The sequence below is a fragment of the Triturus cristatus genome, chromosome 1_1 (genome assembly GCF_964204655.1).
Source record: "Triturus cristatus chromosome 1_1, aTriCri1.1, whole genome shotgun sequence".
Lineage (NCBI taxonomy): Eukaryota > Metazoa > Chordata > Amphibia > Caudata > Salamandridae > Triturus > Triturus cristatus.
In genome coordinates, this window is record NC_140579.1 from 282,615,306 (window position 1) to 282,638,052 (window position 22,747).

Consider the following 22,747-nt stretch of genomic DNA (forward strand, 5'->3'; position numbering starts at 1 on the left):
GTCTTGGCCCTGTGCCTCATGGGAACAGTTCAGCTCGAACTTCCAAGCCAAGTCCTCCCTGGACCAGAAACAAGCATCCTAGGACCGGTTTCGGGGTTTCACCCCGTGCAGCCAGGAAAGCTTGAATCCAGTGGCACAGTGAGCCCGAGACCTACGTCTGGGCATACCCAGCGCAGTTAGTGCGAGAAAGAAAAAGACACACAATTGATAGACGGAATGCAGAACCAATGAAAACATTCACCCCCAGTCAGGAGATCTGGGTTAAATCCATCTTTCTTTTGCTCACCATGCCATCCCAGTTTCGACCAGGCCATATGCAAATCAGTCTTTACCCTGTGCCTCATGGGAACAGTCCAGCCCGAACTGCCAAGCCAAGTCCTCCCTGGACCAGAAACAAGCATCCTAGGACCGGTTTCGGGGATTCACCCCGTGCAGCCAGGAAAGCTTGAATCCAGTGGCACAGTGAGCCCGAGACCTACGTCTGGGCATACCCAGCGCAGTTAGTGCGAGAAAGAAAAAGACACACAATTGATAGACGGAATGCAGAACCAATCAAAACATTCACCCCCAGTCAAGAGATCTGGCTTAAATCCACCATTCTTTTGCTCACCATGCCATCCTAGTTTAGACATGGCCATATGCAAATCAGTCTCGGCTTGTGCCTCATGGGAAGAGTCCAGCCCAAACTGCCAAGCCAAGTCCTCTCTGGATCAAAAACAAGCATCCTAGGACCGGTTTCGGTGTTTCACCCCTCTTCAGCCAGGATAGCTTAAATCCAGTGGCACAGTGAGCCCGGGACCCACGTCTGGGCATACCCAGCTCAGTTAGGGCGAGAAAGCAAAAGACAAACAATTGATGGACGGAATGCAGAACCAATCAAAACATTCACCCCCAGTCAAGAGATCTGGCTTAAATCCACCATTCTTTTGCTCACCATGCCACTCCAGTTTAGACCTGGCCATTTGGAAATCAGTCTTTCCCTGTGCCTCATGGGAACAGTCCAGCCCGAACTGCCAAGCCAAGTCCTCCCTGGACCAGAAACAAGCATCTTAGGACCGGTTTTGGGGTTTTACCCCTCTTCAACCAGGATAGCTTAAATCCAGTGGCACAGTGAGTCCGGGACCCACGTCTGGGCATACCCAGCGCAGTTAGGAAAAGAAAGCAAAAGACACACAATTGATGGATGGAATGCAGAACCAATCAAAACATTCACACCCAGTCAAGAGATCTGGGTTGAATCCATTATTCTTTTGCTCACTATGCCACCCCAGTTTAGACTTGGCCATATGCATATCAGTCTTGGCCCTGTGCCTCATGGGAACAGTCCAGCCCGAACTGCCAAGCCAAGTCCTCCCTGGACCAGAAACAAGCATCCTAGGACCGGTTTCGGGGTTTCAACCCTCTTCAACCAGGATAGCTTAAATCCAGTGGCACAGTGAGCCCGGGACCCACGTCTGGGCATACCCAGCGTAGTTAGAGTGAGAAAACAAAAGACACACAATTGATGGACGGAATGCAGAACCAATCAAAACATTCACCCCCAGTCAAGAGATCTGGCTTAAATCCATCATTCTTTTGCTCACCATGCCACCCCAGTTTAGAATTGGCCATATGCAAATCAGTCTTGGCCCTGTGCCTCATGGGAACAGTTCAGCTCGAACTTCCAAGCCAAGTCCTCCCTGGACCAGAAACAAGCATCCTAGGACCGGTTTCGGGGTTTCACCCTCTTCAGCCAGGATAGCTTAAATCCAGTGGCACTCTGAGCCCGGGACCCGCGTCTGGGCAAACCCAGCGCAGTTAGTGTGAGAAAGCAAAAGACACACAATTGATGGACGGAATGCAGAACCAATCAAAACATTCACCCCCAGTCAGGAGATCTGGGTTAAATCCATCATTCCTTTGCTCACCATGCCATCCCAGTTTAGACCTGGCCATTTGCAAATCAGTCTTTACCCTGTGCCTCATGGGAACAGACCAGCCCAATCTGCCAAGCCAAGTCCTCCCTGGACCAGAAAGAAGCATCCTAGGACCGATTTCGGGGTTTCCCCCTCTTCAGCCAGGATAGCTTAAATCCAGTGTCACAGTAAGCCTGGGACCCACGTCTGGGTATACCCCAGCGCAGTTAGGGTGAGAAAGCAAAAGACACACAATTGATGGACGGAATGCAGAACCAATCAAAACATTCACCCCCAGTCAAGAGATCTGGGTTAAATCCATCATTCTTTTGCTCACCATGCCACCCCAGTTTAGACCTGGCTGTATGCAAATCAGTGTTGGCCCTGTACCTCATGGGAACAGTCCAGCCTGAACTGCCAAGCCAAGTCCTCTCTGAACAAAAAACAAGCATCCTTGGACCAGTTTCGGGGTTTCACCCCTTTGCAGCCAGGAAAGCTTGAATCCAGTGGCACAGTGAGCCCGAGACCTACGTCTGTGCATACCCAGCGCAGTTAGTGCGAGAAAGAAAAAGACACACAATTGATAGACGGAATGCAGAACCAATCAAAACATTCACCCCAGTCAGGAGATCTGGGTTAAATCCATCTTTCTTTTGCTCACCATGCCATCCCAGTTTCGACCTGGCCATATGCAAATCAGTCTTGGCCCTGTACCTCATGGGAACAGTCCAGCCCGAACTGCCAAGCCAAGTCCTCTCTGGACAAGAAACAAGCACCCTAGGACCAGTTTCGGGGTTTCACCCCTTTGCAGCCAGGAAAGCTTGAATCCAGTGGCACAGTGAGCCCGAGACCTACGTATGGGCATACCCAGTGCAGTTAGTGTGAGAAAGAAAAAGACACACAATTGATGGATGGAATGCAGAACCAATCAAAACATTCACCCAGAGTCAAGAGATCTGGGATAAATCGATCATTCTTTTGCTCACCATGCCACCCCAGTTTAGACCTGGCTGTCTGCAAATCAGTCTTGGCCCTGTATCTCATGGGAACAGTCCAGCCCGAACTGCCAAGCCAAGTCCTCTCTGGACAAGAAACAAGCATCCTAGGACCAGTTTCGGGGTTTCACCCCTTTGCAGCCAGGAAAGCTTGAATCCAGTGGCACAGTGAGCCCGAGACCTACGTCTGGGCATACCCAGCGCAGTTAGTGCGAGAAAGAAAAAGACACACAATTGATAGACGGAATGCAGAACCAATGAAAACATTCACCCCCAGTCAGGAGATCTGGGTTAAATCCATCTTTCTTTTGCTCACCATGCCATCCCAGTTTCGACCAGGCCATATGCAAATCAGTCTTTACCCTGTGCCTCATGGGAACAGTCCAGCCCGAACTGCCAAGCCAAGTCCTCCCTGGACCAGAAACAAGCATCCTAGGACCGGTTTCGGGGTTTCACCCCTCTTCTGCCAGGATAGCTTAAATCCAGTGGCACAGGGAGCCCAGGACCCACGTCTGGGCATACCCAGTGCAGTTAGGGCGAGAAGGCAAAAGACACACAATTGATAGACGGAATGCAGAACCAATGAAAACATTCACCCCCAGTCAGGAGATCTGGGTTAAATCCATCTTTCTTATGCTCACCATGCCACACCAGTTTAGACCTGGCCATATGCAGATCAGTCTTGGCCCTGTGCCTCATGGGAACAGTCTAGCCCGAACTACCAAGCCAAGTCCTCCCTGGACCAGAAACAAGCATCCTAGGACCAGTTTCGGGGTTTCACCCCTCTTCAGCCAGGATAGCTTAAATCCAGTGGCACAGTGAGCCCAGGACCCACGTCTGGTCATACCCAGCGCAGTTAGGGAGAGAAAGCAAAAGAGACACAATTGATGGACGGAATACAGAACCAATCAAAACATTCACCCCCAGTCAAGAGATCTGGGTTAAATCCATCATTCTTTTGCTCACCATGCCACCCTAGTTTAGACATGGCCATATGCAAATCAGTCTCGGCTTGTGCCTCATGGGAAGAGTCCAGCCCAAACTGCCAAGCCAAGTCCTCCCTGGATCAAAAACAAGCATCCTAGGACCGGTTTCGGTGTTTCACCCCACTTCAGCCAGGATAGCTTAAATCCAGTGGCACAGTGAGCCTGGGACCCACGTCTGGGCATACCCAGCTCAGTTAGGGCGAGAAAGCAAAAGACAAACAATTGATGGACGGAATGCAGAACCAATCAAAACATTCACCCCCAGTCAAGAGATTAGGCTTAAATCCATCATTCTTTTGCTCACCATGCCACTCCAGTTTAGACCTGGCCATTTGGAAATCAGTCTTTCCCTGTGCCTCATGGGAACAGTCCAGCCCAAACTGCCAAGCCAAGTCCTCCCTGGACCAGAAACAAGCATCCTAGGACCGGTTTCGGTGTTTCACCCCTCTTCAGCCAGGATAGCTTAAATCCAGTGGCACAGTGATCCCGGGACCCACGCATGGGCATACCCAGCGCAGTTAGGGCGAAAAAGCAAAAGACACACAATTGATGGACAGAATGCAGAACCAATCAAAACATTCACCCACAGTCAAGAGATCTGGGTTAAATCCATCATTCCTTTGCTCACCATGCCACCCCAGATTAGACCTGGCCATATGCAAATCAGTCTTGGCCCTGTGCCTCATGGGAACAGTCCAGCCCGAACTGCCAAGCCAAGTCCTCCCTGGACCAGAAACAAGCATCCTAGGACCGGTTTCGGGGTTTCACCCCTCTTCAACCAGGATAGCTTAAATCCAGTGGCACAGTGAGCCCGGGACCCACGTCTGGGCATACCCAGCGTAGTTAGAGTGAGAAAACAAAAGACACACAATTGATGGATGGAATGCAGAACCAATCAAAACATTCACCCCCAGTCAAGAGATCTGGCTTAAATCCATCATTCTTTTGCTCACCATGCCACCCCAGTTTAGAATTGGCCATATGCAAATCAGTCTTGGCCCTGTGCCTCATGGAAACAGCTCAGCTCGAACTTCCAAGCCAAGTCCTCCCTGGACCAGAAACAAGCATCCTAGGACCGGTTTCGGGGTTTCACCCCGTGCAGCCAGGAAAGCTTGAATCCAGTGGCACAGTGAGCCCGAGACCTACGTCTGGGCATACCCAGCGCAGTTAGTGCATGAAAGAAAAAGACACACAATTGATAGACGGAATGCAGAACCAATGAAAACATTCACCCCCAGTCAGGAGATCTGGGTTAAATCCATCTTTCTTTTGCTCACCATGCCATCCCAGTTTCGACCAGGCCATATGCAAATCAGTCTTTACCCTGTGCCTCATGGGAACAGTCCAGCCCGAACTGCCAAGCCAAGTCCTCCCTGGACCAGAAACAAGCATCCTAGGACCGGTTTCGGGGATACACCCCTCTTCTGCCAGGATAGCTTAAATCCAGTGGCACAGGGAGCCCAGGACCCACGTCTGGGCATACCCAGAGCAGTTAGGGCGAGAAAGCAAAAGACACACAATTGATAGACGGAATGCAGAACCAATCAAAACATTCACCCCCAGTCAAGAGATCTGGCTTAAATCCACCATTCTTTTGCTCACCATGCCACCCTAGTTTAGACATGGCCATACGCAAATCAGTCTCGGCTTGTGCCTCATGGGAAGAGTCCAGCCCAAACTGCCAAGCCAAGTCCTCCCTGGATCAAAAACAAGCATCCTTGGACCGGTTTCGGTGTTTCATCCCTCTTCAGCCAGGATAGCTTAAATCCAGTGGCACAGTGAGCCCGGGACCCACGTCTGGGCATACCCAGCTCAGTTAGGGCGAGAAAGCAAAAGACAAACAATTGATGGACGGAATGCAGAACCAATCAAAACATTCACCCCCAGTCAAGAGATCTGGCTTAAATCCACCATTCTTTTGCTCACCATGCCACTCCAGTTTAGACCTGGCCATTTGGAAATCAGTCTTTCCCTGTGCCTCATGGGAAGAGTCCAGCCCGAACTGCCAAGCCAAGTCCTCCCTGGACCAGAAACAAGCATCTTAGGACCAGTTTCGGGGTTTCACCCCTCTTCAGCCAGGATAGCTTAAATCCAGTGGCACTCTGAGCCCGGGACCCACGTCTGGGCATACCCAGCGCAGTTAGGGCAATAAAGCAAAGGACACACAATTGATGGACGAAATGCAGAACCAATCAAAACAATCACCCCCAGTCAGGAGATCTGGGTTAAATCCATCATTCCTTTGCTCAACATGCCACACCAGTTTAGACCTGGTCATATGCAAATCAGTCTTGGCCCTGTGACTCATGGTAAGAGTCCAACCCAAACTGCCAAGCCAAGGACTCCCGGGACCAAAAACAAGCATCCTAGGACCGGTTTTGGGGTTTTACCCCTCTTCAACCAGGATAGCTTAAATCCAGTGGCACAGTGAGTCCGGGACCCACGTCTGGGCATACCCAGCGCAGTTAGGACAAGAAAGCAAAAGACACACAATTGATGGATGGAATGCAGAACCAATCAAAACATTCACACCCAGTCAAGAGATCTGGGTTGAATCCATTATTCTTTTGCTCACTATGCCACCCCAGTTTAGACTTGGCCATATGCATATCAGTCTTGGCCCTGTGCCTCATGGGAACAGTCCAGCCCGAACTGCCAAGCCAAGTCCTCCCTGGACCAGAAACAAGCATCCTAGGACCGGTTTCGGGGTTTCAACCCTCTTCAACCAGGATAGCTTAAATCCAGTGGCACAGTGAGCCCGGGACCCACGTCTGGGCATACCCAGCGTAGTTAGAGTGAGAAAACAAAAGTCACACAATTGATGGACGGAATGCAGAACCAATCAAAACATTCACCCCCAGTCAAGAGATCTGGCTTAAATCCATCATTCTTTTGCTCACCATGCCACCCCAGTTTAGAATTGGCCATATGCAAATCAGTCTTGGCCCTCTGCCTCATGGGAACAGTTCAGCTCGAACTTCCAAGCCAAGTCCTCCCTGGACCAGAAACAAGCATCCTAGGACCGGTTTCGGGGTTTCACCCTCTTCAGCCAGGATAGCTTAAATCCAGTGGCACTCTGAGCCCGGGACCCGCGTCTGGGCAAACCCAGCGCAGTTAGTGTGAGAAAGCAAAAGACACACAATTGATGGACGGAATGCAGAACCAATCAAAACATTCACCCCCAGTCAGGAGATCTGGGTTAAATCCATCATTCCTTTGCTCACCATGCCATCCCAGTTTAGACCTGGCCATTTGCAAATCAGTCTTTACCCTGTGCCTCATGGGAACAGACCAGCCCAATCTGCCAAGCCAAGTCCTCCCTGGACCAGAAAGAAGCATCCTAGGACCGATTTCGGGGTTTCCCCCTCTTCAGCCAGGATAGCTTAAATCCAGTGTCACAGTAAGCCTGGGACCCACGTCTGGGTATACCCCAGCGCAGTTAGGGTGAGAAAGCAAAAGACACACAATTGATGGACGGAATGCAGAACCAATCAAAACATTCACCCCCAGTCAAGAGATCTGGGTTAAATCCATCATTCTTTTGCTCACCATGCCACCCCAGTTTAGACCTGGCTGTATGCAAATCAGTGTTGGCCCTGTACCTCATGGGAACAGTCCAGCCTGAACTGCCAAGCCAAGTCCTCTCTGGACAAAAAACAAGCATCCTTGGACCAGTTTCGGGGTTTCACCCCTTTGCAGCCAGGAAAGCTTGAATCCAGTGGCACAGTGAGCCCGAGACCTACGTCTGTGCATACCCAGCGCAGTTAGTGCGAGAAAGAAAAAGACACACAATTGATAGACGGAATGCAGAACCAATCAAAACATTCACCCCAGTCAGGAGATCTGGGTTAAATCCATCTTTCTTTTGCTCACCATGCCATCCGAGTTTCGACCTGGCCATATGCAAATCAGTCTTGGCCCTGTACCTCATGGGAACAGTCCAGCCCGAACTGCCAAGCCAAGTCCTCTCTGGACAAGAAACAAGCACCCTAGGACCAGTTTCGGGGTTTCACCCCTTTGCAGCCAGGAAAGCTTGAATCCAGTGGCACAGTGAGCCCGAGACCTACGTATGGGCATACCCAGCGCAGTTAGTGTGAGAAAGAAAAAGACACACAATTGATGGATGGAATGCAGAACCAATCAAAACATTCACCCAGAGTCAAGAGATCTGGGATAAATCGATCATTCTTTTGCTCACCATGCCACCCCAGTTTAGACCTGGCTGTCTGCAAATCAGTCTTGGCCCTGTATCTCATGGGAACAGTCCAGCCCGAACTGCCAAGCCAAGTCCTCTCTGGACAAGAAACAAGCATCCTAGGACCAGTTTCGGTTTTTCACCCCTTTGCAGCCAGGAAAGCTTAAATCCAGTGGCACAGTGAGCCCGAGACCTACGTCTGGGCATACCCAGCACAGTTCGTGCGAGAAAGAAAAAGACACACAATTGATAGACGGAATGCAGAACCAATGAAAACATTCACCCCCAGTCAGGAGATCTGGGTTAAATCCATCTTTCTTTTGCTCACCATGCCATCCCAGTTTCGACCAGGCCATATGCAAATCAGTCTTTACCCTGTGCCTCATGGGAACAGTCCAGCCCGAACTGCCAAGCCAAGTCCTCCCTGGACCAGAAACAAGCATCCTAGGACCGGTTTCGGGGTTTCACCCCTCTTCTGCCAGGATAGCTTAAATCCAGTGGCACAGGGAGCCCAGGACCCACGTCTGGGCATACCCAGTGCAGTTAGGGCGAGAAGGCAGAAGACACACAATTGATAGACGGAATGCAGAACCAATGAAAACATTCACCCCCAGTCAGGAGATCTGGGTTAAATCCATCTTTCTTATGCTCACCATGCCACACCAGTTTAGACCTGGCCATATGCAGATCAGTCTTGGCCCTGTGCCTCATGGGAACAGTCTAGCCCGAACTACCAAGCCAAGTCCTCCCTGGACCAGAAACAAGCATCCTAGGACCAGTTTCGGGGTTTCACCCCTCTTCAGCCAGGATAGCTTAAATCCAGTGGCACAGTGAGCCCAGGACCCACGTCTGGTCATACCCAGCGCAGTTAGGGAGAGAAAGCAAAAGAGACACAATTGATGGACGGAATACAGAACCAATCAAAACATTCACCCCCAGTCAAGAGATCTGGGTTAAATCCATCATTCTTTTGCTCACCATGCCACCCTAGTTTAGACATGGCCATATGCAAATCAGTCTCGGCTTGTGCCTCATGGGAAGAGTCCAGCCCAAACTGCCAAGCCAAGTCCTCCCTGGATCAAAAACAAGCATCCTAGGACCGGTTTCGGTGTTTCACCCCTCTTCAGCCAGGATAGCTTAAATCCAGTGGCACAGTGAGCCCGGGACCCACGTCTGGGCATACCCAGCTCAGTTAGGGCGAGAAAGCAAAAGACAAACAATTGATGGACGGAATGCAGAACCAATCAAAACATTCACCCCCAGTCAAGAGATCTGGCTTAAATCCATCATTCTTTTGCTCACCATGCCACTCCAGTTTAGACCTGGCCATTTGGAAATCAGTCTTTCCCTGTGCCTCATGGGAACAGTCCAGCCCAAACTGCCAAGCCAAGTCCTCCCTGAACCAGAAACAAGCATCCTAGGACCAGTTTCGGGGTTTCACCCCTCTTCAGCCAGGATAGCTTAAATCCAGTGGCACAGTGATCCCGGGACCCACGCATGGGCATACCCAGCGCAGTTAGGGCGAAAAAGCAAAAGACACACAATTGATGGACAGAATGCAGAACCAATCAAAACATTCACCCACAGTCAAGAGATCTAGGTTAAATCCATCATTCTTTTGTTCACCATGCCACCCCAGTTTAGACCTGGCCATATGCAAATCAGTCTTGGCCCTGTGCCTCATGGGAAGAGTCCAGCCCAAACTGCCAAGCCAAGTCCTCCCTGGACCAGAAACAAGCATCCTAGGACCGGTTTCGGGGTTTCACCCCTCTTCAGCCAGGATAGCTTAAATCCAGTGGCCCAGTGATCCCGGGACCCACGCATGGGCATACCCAGCGCAGTTAGGGCGAAAAAGCAAAAGACACACAATTGATGGACAGAATGCAGAACCAATCAAAACATTCACCCACAGTCAAGAGATCTGGGTTAAATCCATCATTCCTTTGCTCACCATGCCACCCCAGATTAGACCTGGCCATATGCAAATCAGTCTTGGCCCTGTGCCTCATGGGAACAGTCCAGCCCGAACTGCCAAGCCAAGTCCTCCCTGGACCAGAAACAATCATCCTAGGACCGGTTTCGGGGTTTCACCCCTCTTCAACCAGGATAGCTTAAATCCAGTGGCACAGTGAGCCCGGGACCCACGTCTGGGCATACCCAGCGTAGTTAGAGTGAGAAAACAAAAGACACACAATTGATGGATGGAATGCAGAACCAATCAAAACATTCACCCCCCAGTCAAGAGATCTGGCTTAAATCCATCATTCTTTTGCTCACCATGCCACCCCAGTTTAGAATTGGCCATATGCAAATCAGTCTTGGCCCTGTGCCTCATGGGAACAGTTCAGCTCGAACTTCCAAGCCAAGTCCTCCCTGGACCAGAAACAAGCATCCTAGGACCGGTTTCGGGGTTTCACCCCGTGCAGCCAGGAAAGCTTGAATCCAGTGGCACAGTGAGCCCGAGACCTACGTCTCGGCATACCCAGCGCAGTTAGTGCGAGAAAGAAAAAGACACACAATTGATAGACGGAATGCAGAACCAATGAAAACATTCACCCCCAGTCAAGAGATCTGGGTTAAATCCATCTTTCTTTTGCTCACCATGCCATCCCAGTTTCGACCAGGCCATATGCAAATCAGTCTTTACCCTGTGCCTCATGGGAACAGTCCAGCCCGAACTGCCAAGCCAAGTCCTCCCTGGACCAGAAACAAGGATCCTAGGACCGGTTTCGGGGATTCACCCCTCTTCTGCCAGGATAGCTTAAATCCAGTGGGACAGGGAGCCCAGGACCCACGTCTGGGCATACCCAGAGCAGTTAGGGCGAGAAAGCAAAAGACACACAATTGATAGACGGAATGCAGAACCAATGAAAACATTCACCCCCAGTCAGGAGATCTGGGTTAAATCCATCTTTCTTTTGCTCACCATGCCACACAAGTTTAGACCTGGCCATATGCAGATCAGTCTTGGCCCTGTGCCTCATGGGAACAGTCTAGCCCGAACTACCAAGCCAAGTCCTCCCTGGACCAGAAACAAGCATCCTAGGACCAGTTTCGGGGTTTCACCCCTCTTAAGCCAGGATAGCTTAAATCCAGTGGCACTCTGAGCCCGGGACCCACGTCTGGGCATAGCCAGCGCAGTTAGGGCAAGAAAGCAAAACACACACAATTGATGGATGGAATGCAGAACCAATCAAAACATTCACCCCCAGTCAAGAGATCTGGGTTAAGTCCATTCTTCTTTTGCTCATCATGCCACCCTAGTTTAGACTTGGCCATATGCAAATTAGTCTTGGCCCTGTGGCTCATGGGAACAGTCCAGTTCGAACTGCCAAGACAAGTCCTCCCTGGACCAGAAACAAGCATCCTAGGACCGGTTTCGGGGATTCACCCCTCTTCAACCAGGATAGCTTATATCCAGTGGCACAGTGAGCCCGGGACCCACGTCTGGGCATACCCAGCGCAGTTAGGTCGAGAAAACAAAAGACACACAATTGATGGACGGAATGCAGAACCAATCAAAACATTCACCCCCAGTCAGGAGATCTGGGTTAAATCCATCATTCTTTTGCTCACCATGCCATCCCAGTTTAGACCTGGCCATATGCAAACCAGTCTTTACCCTGTGCCTCATGGGAACAGTCCAGCCTAAAATGCCAAGCCAAGTCCTCCCTGGACCAGAAACAAGCATCCTAGGACCGGTTTCGGGGACTCACCCCTCTTCAGCCAGGATAGCTTAAATCCAGTGGCACAGTGAGCCTGGGACCCACGTCTGGGCATACCCAGCGCAGTTAGGGCGAAAAAGCAAAAGACACACAATTGATGGACGGAATGCAGAACCAATCAAAACATTCACCCCCAGTCAAAAGGGCTGGGTTAAATCCATCATTCTTTTGCTCACCATGCCACCCCAGTTTAGACCTGGCCATATGCAAATCAGTCTTCGCCCTGTGCCTCATGGGAACAGTCATGCCCAAATTGCCAAGCCAAGTCCTCCCTGGACCAGAAACAAGCATCCTAGGACCGGTTTCGGTGATTCACCCCTCTTCAGCCAGGATAGCTTAAATCCAGTGGCACAGTGAGCCTGGGACCCACGTCTGGGCATACCCAGCGCAGTTAGGGCGAGAAGGAAAAAGACACACAATTGATAGACAGAATGCAGAACCAATCCAAACATTCACCCACAGTCAAGAGATCTGGGTTAAATCCATCATTCCTTTGCTCACCATGCCACCCCAGATTAGACCTGGCCATATGCAAATCAGTCTTGGCCCTGTGCCTCATGGGAACAGTCCAGCCCGAACTGCCAAGCCAAGTCCTCCGTGGACAAGAAACAAGCATCCTAGGACCGGTTTCGGGGTTTTACCCCTTTTCAGCCAGGAAAGCTTAAATCCAGTGGCACAGTGAGCCCGGGACCCACGTCTGGTCATACCCAGCGCAGTTAGGGAGAGAAAGCAAAAGAGACACAATTGATGGACGGAATGCAGAACCAATCAAAACATTCACCCCCAGTCAAGAGGTCTGGGATAAATCCATCATTTTTTGGCTCACGATGCCAACCCAGTTAAGACCTGGCCATATGCAAATCAGTCTTGGCCCTGTGCCTCATGGGAACAGTCCAGCCCAAACTGCCAAGCCAAGTCCTCCCTGAACCAGAAACAAGCATCCTAGGACCGGTTTCGGGGTTTCACCCCTCTTCAGCCAGGATAGCTTAAATCCAGTGGCACAGTGAGCCCAGGACCCACGTCTGGGCTTACCCAGTGCAGTTAGGGCGCGAAAGCAAAAGACACACAATTGATGGACAGAATGCAGAACCAATCAAAACATTCACCCCCAGTCAAGAGGTCTGGGATAAATCCATTATTCTTTTGCTCACCATGCCACCCCAGTTAAGACCTGGCCATATGCAAATCAGTCTTGGCCCTGTGCCTCATGGGAACAGTCCAGCCCAAACTGCCAAGCCAAGTCCTCCCTGAACCAGAAACACGCATCCTGGGACCGGTTTCGGGGTTTCACCCCTCTTCAGCCAGGATAGCTTAAAAATCCAATGGCACTCTGAGCTCGGGACACACGTCTGGGCATACCCACCGCAGTTAGTGCTTGAAAGCAAAAGACACACAATTGATGGACGGAATGCAGAACCAATCAAAACATTCACCCCCAGTCAAGAGATCTGGGTTAAATCCATCATTCTTTTGCTCACCATGCCACCCTAGTTTAGACATGGCCATATGCAAATCAGTCTCGGCTTGTGCCTCATGGGAAGAGTCCAGCCCAAACTGCCAAGCCAAGTCCTCCCTGGATCAAAAACAAGCATCCTAGGACCGGTTTTGGTGTTTCACCCCTCTTCAGCCAGGATAGCTTAAATCCAGTGGCACAGTGAGCCCGGGACCCACGTCTGGGCATACCCAGCTCAGTTAGGGCGAGAAAGCAAAAGACAAACAATTGATGGACGGAATGCAGAACCAATCAAAACATTCACCCCCAGTCAAGAGATGTGGCTTAAATCCACCATTCTTTTGCTCACCATGCCACTCCAGTTTAGACCTGGCCATTTGGAAATCAGTCTTTCCCTGTGCCTCATGGGAACAGTCCAGCCCGAACTGCCAAGCCAAGTCCTCCCTGGACCAGAAACAAGCATCTTAGGACCGGTTTCGGGGTTTCACCCCTCTTCAGCCAGGATAGCTTAAATCCAGTGGCACTCTGAGCCCGGGACCCACGTCTGGGCATACCCAGCGCAGTTAGGGCAATAAAGCAAAGGACACACAATTGATGGACGAAATGCAGAACCAATCAAAACATTCACACCCAGTCAAGAGATCTGGGTTGAATCCATTATTCTTTTGCTCACTATGCCACCCCACTTTAGACTTGGCCATATGCATATCAGTCTTGGCCCTGTGCCTCATGGGAACAGTCCAGCCCGAACTGCCAAGCCAAGTCCTCCCTGGACCAGAAACAAGCATCCTAGGACCGGTTTCGGGGTTTCAACCCTCTTCAACCAGGATAGCTTAAATCCAGTGGCACAGTGAGCCCGGGACCCACGTCTGGGCATACCCAGCGTAGTTAGAGTGAGAAAACAAAAGACACACAATTGATGGACGGAATGCAGAACCAATCAAAACATTCACCACCAGTCAAGAGATCTGGCTTAAATCCATCATTCTTTTGCTCACCATGCCACCCCAGTTTAGAATTGGCCATATGCAAATCAGTCTTGGCCCTGTGCCTCATGGGAACAGTTCAGCTCGAACTTCCAAGCCAAGTCCTCCCTGGACCAGAAACAAGCATCCTAGGACCGGTTTCGGGGTTTCACCCTCTTCAGCCAGGATAGCTTAAATCCAGTGGCACTCTGAGCCCGGGACCCGCGTCTGGGCAAACCCAGCGCAGTTAGTGTGAGAAAGCAAAAGACACACAATTGATGGACGGAATGCAGAACCAATCAAAACATTCACCCCCAGTCAGGATATCTGGGTTAAATCCATCATTCCTTTGCTCACCATGCCATCCCAGTTTAGACCTGGCAATTTGCAAATCAGTCTTTACCCTGTGCCTCATGGGAACAGACCAGCCCAATCTGCCAAGCCAAGTCCTCCCTGGACCAGAAAGAAGCATCCTAGGACCGATTTCGGGGTTTCCCCCTCTTCAGCCAGGATAGCTTAAATCCAGTGTCACAGTAAGCCTGGGACCCACGTCTGGGTATACCCCAGCGCAGTTAGGGTGAGAAAGCAAAAGACACACAATGATGGACGGAATGCAGAATTAATCAAAACATTCACCCCCAGTCAAGAGATCTGGGTTAAATCCATCATTCTTTTGCTAACCATGCCACCCCAGTTTAGACCTGGCTGTATGCAAATCAGTGTTGGCCCTGTACCTCATGGGAACAGTCCAGCCTGAACTGCCAAGCCAAGTCCTCTCTGGACAAAAAACAAGCATCCTTGGACCAGTTTCGGGGTTTCACCCCTTTGCAGCCAGGAAAGCTTGAATCCAGTGGCACAGTGAGCCCGAGACCTACGTCTGTGCATACCCAGCGCAGTTAGTGCGAGAAAGAAAAAGACACACAATTGATAGACGGAATGCAGAACCAATCAAAACATTCACCCCAGTCAGGAGATCTGGGTTAAATCCACCTTTCTTTTGCTCACCATGCCATCCCAGTTTCGACCTGGCCATATGCAAATCAGTCTTGGCCCTGTACCTCATGGGAACAGTCCAGCCCGAACTGCCAAGCCAAGTCCTCTCTGGACAAGAAACAAGCACCCTAGGACCAGTTTCGGGGTTTCACCCCTTTGCAGCCAGGAAAGCTTGAATCCAGTGGCACAGTGAGCCCGAGACCTACGTATGGGCATACCCAGCGCAGTTAGTGTGAGAAAGAAAAAGACACACAATTAATGGATGGAATGCAGAACCAATCAAAACATTCACCCAGAGTCAAGAGATCTGGGATAAATCGATCATTCTTTTGCTCACCATGCCACCCCAGTTTAGACCTGGCTGTCTGCAAATCAGTCTTGGCCCTGTACCTCATGGGAACAGTCCAGCCCGAACTGCCAAGCCAAGTCCTCTCTGGACAAGAAACAAGCATCCTAGGACCAGTTTCGGGGTTTCACCCCTTTGCAGCCAGGAAAGCTTGAATCCAGTGGCACAGTGAGCCCGAGACCTACGTCTGGGCATACCCAGCGCAGTTAGTGCGAGAAAGAAAAAGACACACAATTGATAGACGGAATGCAGAACCAATGAAAACATTCACCCCCAGTCAGGAGATCTGGGTTAAATCCATCTTTCTTTTGCTCACCATGCCATCCCAGTTTCGACCAGGCCATATGCAAATCAGTCTTTACCCTGTGCCTCATGGGAACAGTCCAGCCCGAACTGCCAAGCCAAGTCCTCCCTGGACCAGAAACAAGCATCCTAGGACCGGTTTCGGGGTTTCACCCCTCTTCTGCCAGGATAGCTTAAATCCAGTGGCACAGGGAGCCCAGGACCCACGTCTGGGCATACCCAGTGCAGTTAGGGCGAGAAGGCAAAAGACACACAATTGATAGACGGAATGCAGAACCAATGAAAACATTCACCCCCAGTCAGGAGATCTGAGTTAAATCCATCTTTCTTTTGCTCACCATGCCACACCAGTTTAGACCTGGCCATATGCAGATCAGTCTTGGCCCTGTGCCTCATGGGAACAGTCTAGCCCGAACTACCAAGCCAAGTCCTCCCTGGACCAGAAACAAGCATCCTAGGACCAGTTTTGGGGTTTCACCCCTCTTCAGCCAGGATAGCTTAAATCCAGTGGCACAGTGAGCCCAGGACCCACGTCTGGTCATACCCAGCGCAGTTAGGGAGAGAAAGCAAAAGAGACACAATTGATGGACGGAATACAGAACGAATCAAAACATTCACCCCCAGTCAAGAGATCTGGGTTAAATCCATCATTATTTTGCTCACCATGCCACCCTAGTTTAGACATGGCCATATGCAAATCAGTCTCGGCTTGTGCCTCATGGGAAGAGTCCAGCCCAAACTGCCAAGCCAAGTCCTCCCTGGATCAAAAACAAGCATCCTAGGACCGGTTTCGGTGTTTCACTACTCTTCAGCCAGGATAGCTTAAATCCAGTGGCACAGTGAGCCCGGGACCCACGTCTGGGCATACCCAGCTCAGTTAGGGCGAGAAAGCAAAAGACAAACAATTGATGGACGGAATGCAGAACCAATCAAAACATTCACCCCCAGTCAAGAGATCTGGGTTAAATCCATCATTCTTTTGCTCACCATGCCACTCCAGTTTAGACCTGGCCATTTGGAAATCAGTCTTTCCCTGTGCCTCATGGGAACAGTCCAGCCCGAACTGCCAAGCCAAGTCCTCCCTGGACCAGAAACAAGCATCTTAGGACCAGTTTCGGGGTTTCACCCCTCTTCAGCCAGGATAGCTTAAATCCAGTGGCACTCTGAGCCCAGGACCCACGTCTGGGCATACCCAGCGCAGTTAGGGCCATAAAGCAAAAGACACACAATTGATGGACGAAATGCAGAACCAATCAAAACAATCACCCCCAGTCAGGAGATCTGGGTTAAATCCATCATTCCTTTGCTCAACATGCCACACCAGTTTAGACCTGGTCATATGCAAATCAGTCTTGGCCCTGTGCCTCATGGTAAGAGTCCAACCCAAACTGCCAAGCCAAGTCCTCCCGGGACCAAAAACAAGCCTCCTAGGACCGGTTTTGGGGTTTTACCCCTCTTCAACCAGGATAGCTTAAATCCAGTGGCACAGTGAGTCCGGGACCCACGTCTGGGCATACCCAGCGCAGTTAGGGCAAGAAAGCAAAAGACACACAATTGATGGATGGAATGCAGAACCAATCAAAACATTCACACCCAGTCAAGAGATCTGGGTTGAATCCATTATTCTTTTGCTCACTATGCCACCCCAGTTTAGACTTGGCCATATCCATATCAGTCTTGGCCCTGTGCCTCATGGGAACAGTCCAGCCGAACTGCCAAGCCAAGTCCTCCCTGGACCAGATACAAGCATCCTAGGACCGGTTTCGGGGTTTCACCCCTCTTCAACCAGGATAGCTTAAATCCAGTGGCACAGTGAGCCCGGGACCCACGTCTGGGCATACCCAGCGTAGTTAGAGTGAGAAAACAAAAGACACACAATTGATGGATGGAATGCAGAACCAATCAAAACATTCACCCCCAGTCAAGAGATCTGGCTTAAATCCATCATTCTTTTGCTCACCATGCCACCCCAGTTTAGAATTGGCCATATGCAAATCAGTCTTGGCCCTGTGCCTCATGGGAACAGTTCAGCTCGAACTTCCAAGCCAAGTCCTCCCTGGACCAGAAACAAGCATCCTAGGACCGGTTTCGGGGTTTCACCCCTTTGCAGCCAGGAAAGCTTGAATCCAGTGGCACAGTGAGCCCGAGACCTACGTCTGGGCATACCCAGCGCAGTTAGTGCGAGAAAGAAAAAGACACACAATTGATAGACGGAATGCAGAACCAATGAAAACATTCACCCCCAGTCAGGAGATCTGGGTTAAATCCATCTTTCTTTTGCTCACCATGCCATCCCAGTTTCGACCAGGCCATATGCAAATCAGTCTTTACCCTGTGCCTCATGGGAACAGTCCAGCCCGAACTGCCAAGCCAAGTCCTCCCTGGACCAGAAACAAGCATCCTAGGACCGGTTTCGGGGATTCACCCCTCTTCTGCCAGGATAGCTTAAATCCAGTGGCACAGGGAGCCCAGGACCCACGTCTGGGCATACCCAGTGCAGTTAGGGCGGGAAAGCAAAAGACACACAATTGATAGACGGAATGCAGAACCAATGAAAACATTCACCCCCAGTCAGGAGATCTGGGTTAAATCCATCTTTCTTTTGCTCACCATGCCACACCAGTTTAGACCTGGCCATATGCAGATCAGTCTTGGCCCTGTGCCTCATGGGAACAGTCTAGCCCGAACTACCAAGCCAAGTCCTCCCTGGACCAGAAACAAGCATCCTAGGACCAGTTTCGGGGTTTCACCCCTCTTCAGCCAGGATAGCTTAAATCCAGTGGCACAGTGAGCCCAGGACCCACGTCTGGTCATACCCAGCGCAGTTAGGGAGAGAAAGCAAAAGAGACACAATTGATGGACGGAATACAGAACCAATCAAAACATTCACCCCCAGTCAAGAGATCTGGGTTAAATCCATCATTCTTTTGCTCACCATGCCACCCTAGTTTAGACATGGCCATATGCAAATCAGTCTCGGCTTGTGCCTCATGGGAAGAGTCCAGCCCAAACTGCCAAGCCAAGTCCTCCCTGGATCAAAAACAAGCATCCTAGGACCGGTTTCGGTGTTTCACCCCTCTTCAGCCAGGATAGCTTAAATCCAGTGGCACAGTGAGCCCGGGGCCCACGTCTGGGCATACCCAGCTCAGTTAGGGCGATAAAGCAAAAGACACACAATTGATGGACGAAATGCAGAACCAATCAAAACAATCACCCCCAGTCAGGAGATCTGGGTTAAATCCATCATTCCTTTGCTCAACATGCCACACCAGTTTAGACCTGGTCATATGCAAATCAGTCTTGGCCCTGTGCCTCATGGGAACAGTCCAGCCCGAACTGCCAAGCCAAGTCCTCCCTGGACCAGAAACAAGCATCCTAGGACCGGTTTCGGGGTTTCACCCCTCTTCAACCAGGATAGCTTAAATCCAGTGGCACAGTGAGCCCGGGACCCACGTCTGGGCATACCCAGCGTAGTTAGAGTGAGAAAACAAAAGACACACAATTGATGGACGGAATGCAGAACCAATCAAAACATTCACCCCCAGTCAAGAGATCTGGCTTAAATCCATCATTCTTTTGCTCACCATGCCCCCCCAGTTTAGAATTGGCCATATGCAAATCAGTCTTGGCCCTGTGCCTCATGGGAACAGTTCAGCTCGAACTTCCAAGCCAAGTCCTCCCTGGACCAGAAACAAGCATCCTAGGACCGGTTTCGGGGTTTCACCCTCTTCAGCCAGGATAGCTTAAATCCAGTGGCACTCTGAGCCCGGGACCCGCGTCTGGGCAAACCCAGCGCAGTTAGTGTGAGAAAGCAAAAGACACACAATTGATGGACGGAATGCAGAACCAATCAAAACATTCACCTCCAGTCAGGAGATCTGGGTTAAATCCATCATTCCTTTGCTCACCATGCCATCCCTGTTTAGACCTGGCCATTTGCAAATCAGTCTTTACCCTGTGCCTCATGGGAACAGACCAGCCCAATCTGCCAAGCCAAGTCCTCCCTGGACCAGAAAGAAGCATCCTAGGACCGATTTCGGGGTTTCCCCCTCTTCAGCCAGGATAGCTTAAATCCAGTGTCACAGCAAGCCTGGGACCCACGTCTGGCCATACCCCAGCGCAGTTAGGGTGAGAAAGCAAAAGACACACAATTGATGGACGGAATGCAGAACCAATCAAAACATTCACCCCCAGTCAAGAGATCTGGGTTAAATCCATCATTCTTTTGCTCACCATGCCACCCCAGTTTAGACCTGGCTGTATGCAAATCAGTCTTGGCCCTGTACCTCATGGGAACAGTCCAGCCCGAACTGCCAAGCCAAGTCCTCTCTGGACAAAAAACAAGCATCCTAGGACCAGTTTCGGGGTTTCACCCCTTTGCAGCCAGGAAAGCTTGAATCCAGTGGCACAGTGAGCCCGAGACCTACGTCTGGGCATACCCAGCGCAGTTAGTGCGAGAAAGAAAAAGACACACAATTGATAGACGGAATGCAGAACCAATGAAAACATTCACCCCCAGTCAGGAGATCTGGGTTAAATCCATCTTTCTTTTGCTCACCATGCCATCCCAGTTTCGACCAGGCCATATGCAAATCAGTCTTTACCCTGTGCCTCATGGGAACAGTCCAGCCCGAACTGCCAAGCCAAGTCCTCCCTGGACCAGAAACAAGCATCCTAGGACCGGTTTCGGGGTTTCACCCCTCTTCAGCCAGGATAGCTTAAATCCAGTGGCCAAGGGAGCCCAGGACCCACGTCTGGGCATACCCAGTGCAGTTAGGGCGAGAAAGCAAAAGACACACAATTGATGGACGGAATGCAGAACCAATCAAAACATTCACCCCAGTCAAGAGGTCTGGGATAAATCCATCATTCTTTTTCTCACCATGCCACCCCAGTTAAGACCTGGCCATATGCAAATCAGTCTTAGCCCTGTGCCTCATGGGAACAGTCCAGCCCAAACTGCCAAGCCAAGTCCTCCCTGAACCAGAAACACGCATCATAGGACCGGTTTCGGGGTTTCACCCCTCTTCAGCCAGGATAGCTTAAAAATCCACTGGCACTCTGAGCTCGGGACCCACGTCTGGGCATACCCAGCGCAGTTAGTGCGTGAAAGCAAAAGACACACAATTGATGGACGGAATGCAGAACCAATCAAAACATTCACCCCCAGTCAAGAGATCTGGGTTAAATCCATCATTCTTTTGCTCACCATGCCACCCTAGTTTAGACATGGCCATATGCAAATCAGTCTCGGCTTGTGCCTCATGGGAAGAGTCCAGCCCAAACTGCCAAGCCAAGTCCTCCCTGGATCAAAAACAAGCATCCTAGGACCGGTTTCGGGGTTTCAACCCTCTTCAACAAGGATAGCTTAAATCCAGTGGCACAGTGAGCCCGGGACCCACGTCTGGGCATACCCAGCATAGTTAGAGTGAGAAAACAAAAGACACACAATTGATGGACGGAATGCAGAACCAATCAAAACATTCACCCCCAGTCAAGAGATCTGGCTTAAATCCATCATTCTTTTGCTCACCATGCCACCCCAGTTTAGAATTGGCCATATGCAAATCAGTCTTGGCCCTGTGCCTCATGGGAACAGTTCAGCTCGAACTTCCAAGCCAAGTCCTCCCTGTGCCAGAAACAAGCATCCTAGGACCGGTTTCGGGGTTTCACCCTCTTCAGCCAGGATAGCTTAAATCCAGTGGCACTCTGAGCCCGGGACCCGCGTCTGGGCAAACCCAGCGCAGTTAGTGTGAGAAAGCAAAAGACACACAATTGATGGACGGAATGCAGAACCAATCAAAACATTCACCCCCAGTCAGGAGATCTGGGTTAAATCCATCATTCCTTTGCTCACCATGCCATCCCAGTTTAGACCTGGCCGTTTGCAAATCAGTCTTTACACTGTGCCTCATGGGAACAGACCAGCCCAATCTGCCAAGCCAAGTCCTCCCTGGACCAGAAAGAAGCATCCTAGGACCGATTTCGGGGTTTCCCCCTCTTCAGCCAGGATAGCTTAAATCCAGTGTCACAGTAAGACTGGGACCCACGTCTGGGTATACCCCAGCGCAGTTAGGGTGAGAAAGCAAAAGACACACAATTGATGGACGGAATGCAGAACCAATCAAAACATTCACCCCCAGTTAAGAGATCTGGGTTAAATCCATCATTCTTTTGCTCACCATGCCACCCCAGTTTAGGCCTGGCTGTATGCAAATCAGTGTTGGCCCTGTACCTCATGGGAACAGTCCAGCCTGAACTGCCAAGCCAGGTCCTCTCTGGACAAAAAACAAGCATCCTATGACCAGTTTCGGGGTTTCACCCCTTTGCAGCCAGGAAAGTTTGAATCCAGTGGCACAGTGAGCCCAGGACCCACGTCTGGTCATACCCAGCGCAGTTAGGGCGAGAAGGAAAAAGGCACACAATTGATGGACGGAATGCAGAACCAATCAAAACATTCACCCAGAGTCAAGAGATCTGGGATAAATCGATCATTCTTTTGCTCACCATGCCACCACAGTTTAGACCTGGCTGTCTGCAAATCAGTCTTGGCCCTGTACCTCATGGGAACAGTCCAGCCCGAACTGCCAAGCCAAGTCCTCTCTGGACAAGAAACAAGCATCCTAGGACCAGTTTCGGGGTTTCACCCCTTTGCAGCCAGGAAAGCTTGAATCCAGTGGCACAGTGAGCCCGAGACCTACGTCTGGGCATACCCAGCGCAGTTAGTGCGAGAAAGAAAAAGACACACAATTGATAGACGGAATGCAGAACCAATGAAAACATTCACCCCCAGTCAGGAGATCTGGGTTAAATCCATCTTTCTTTTGCTCACCATGCCATCCCAGTTTCGACCAGGCCATATGCAAATCAGTCTTTACCCTGTGCCTCATG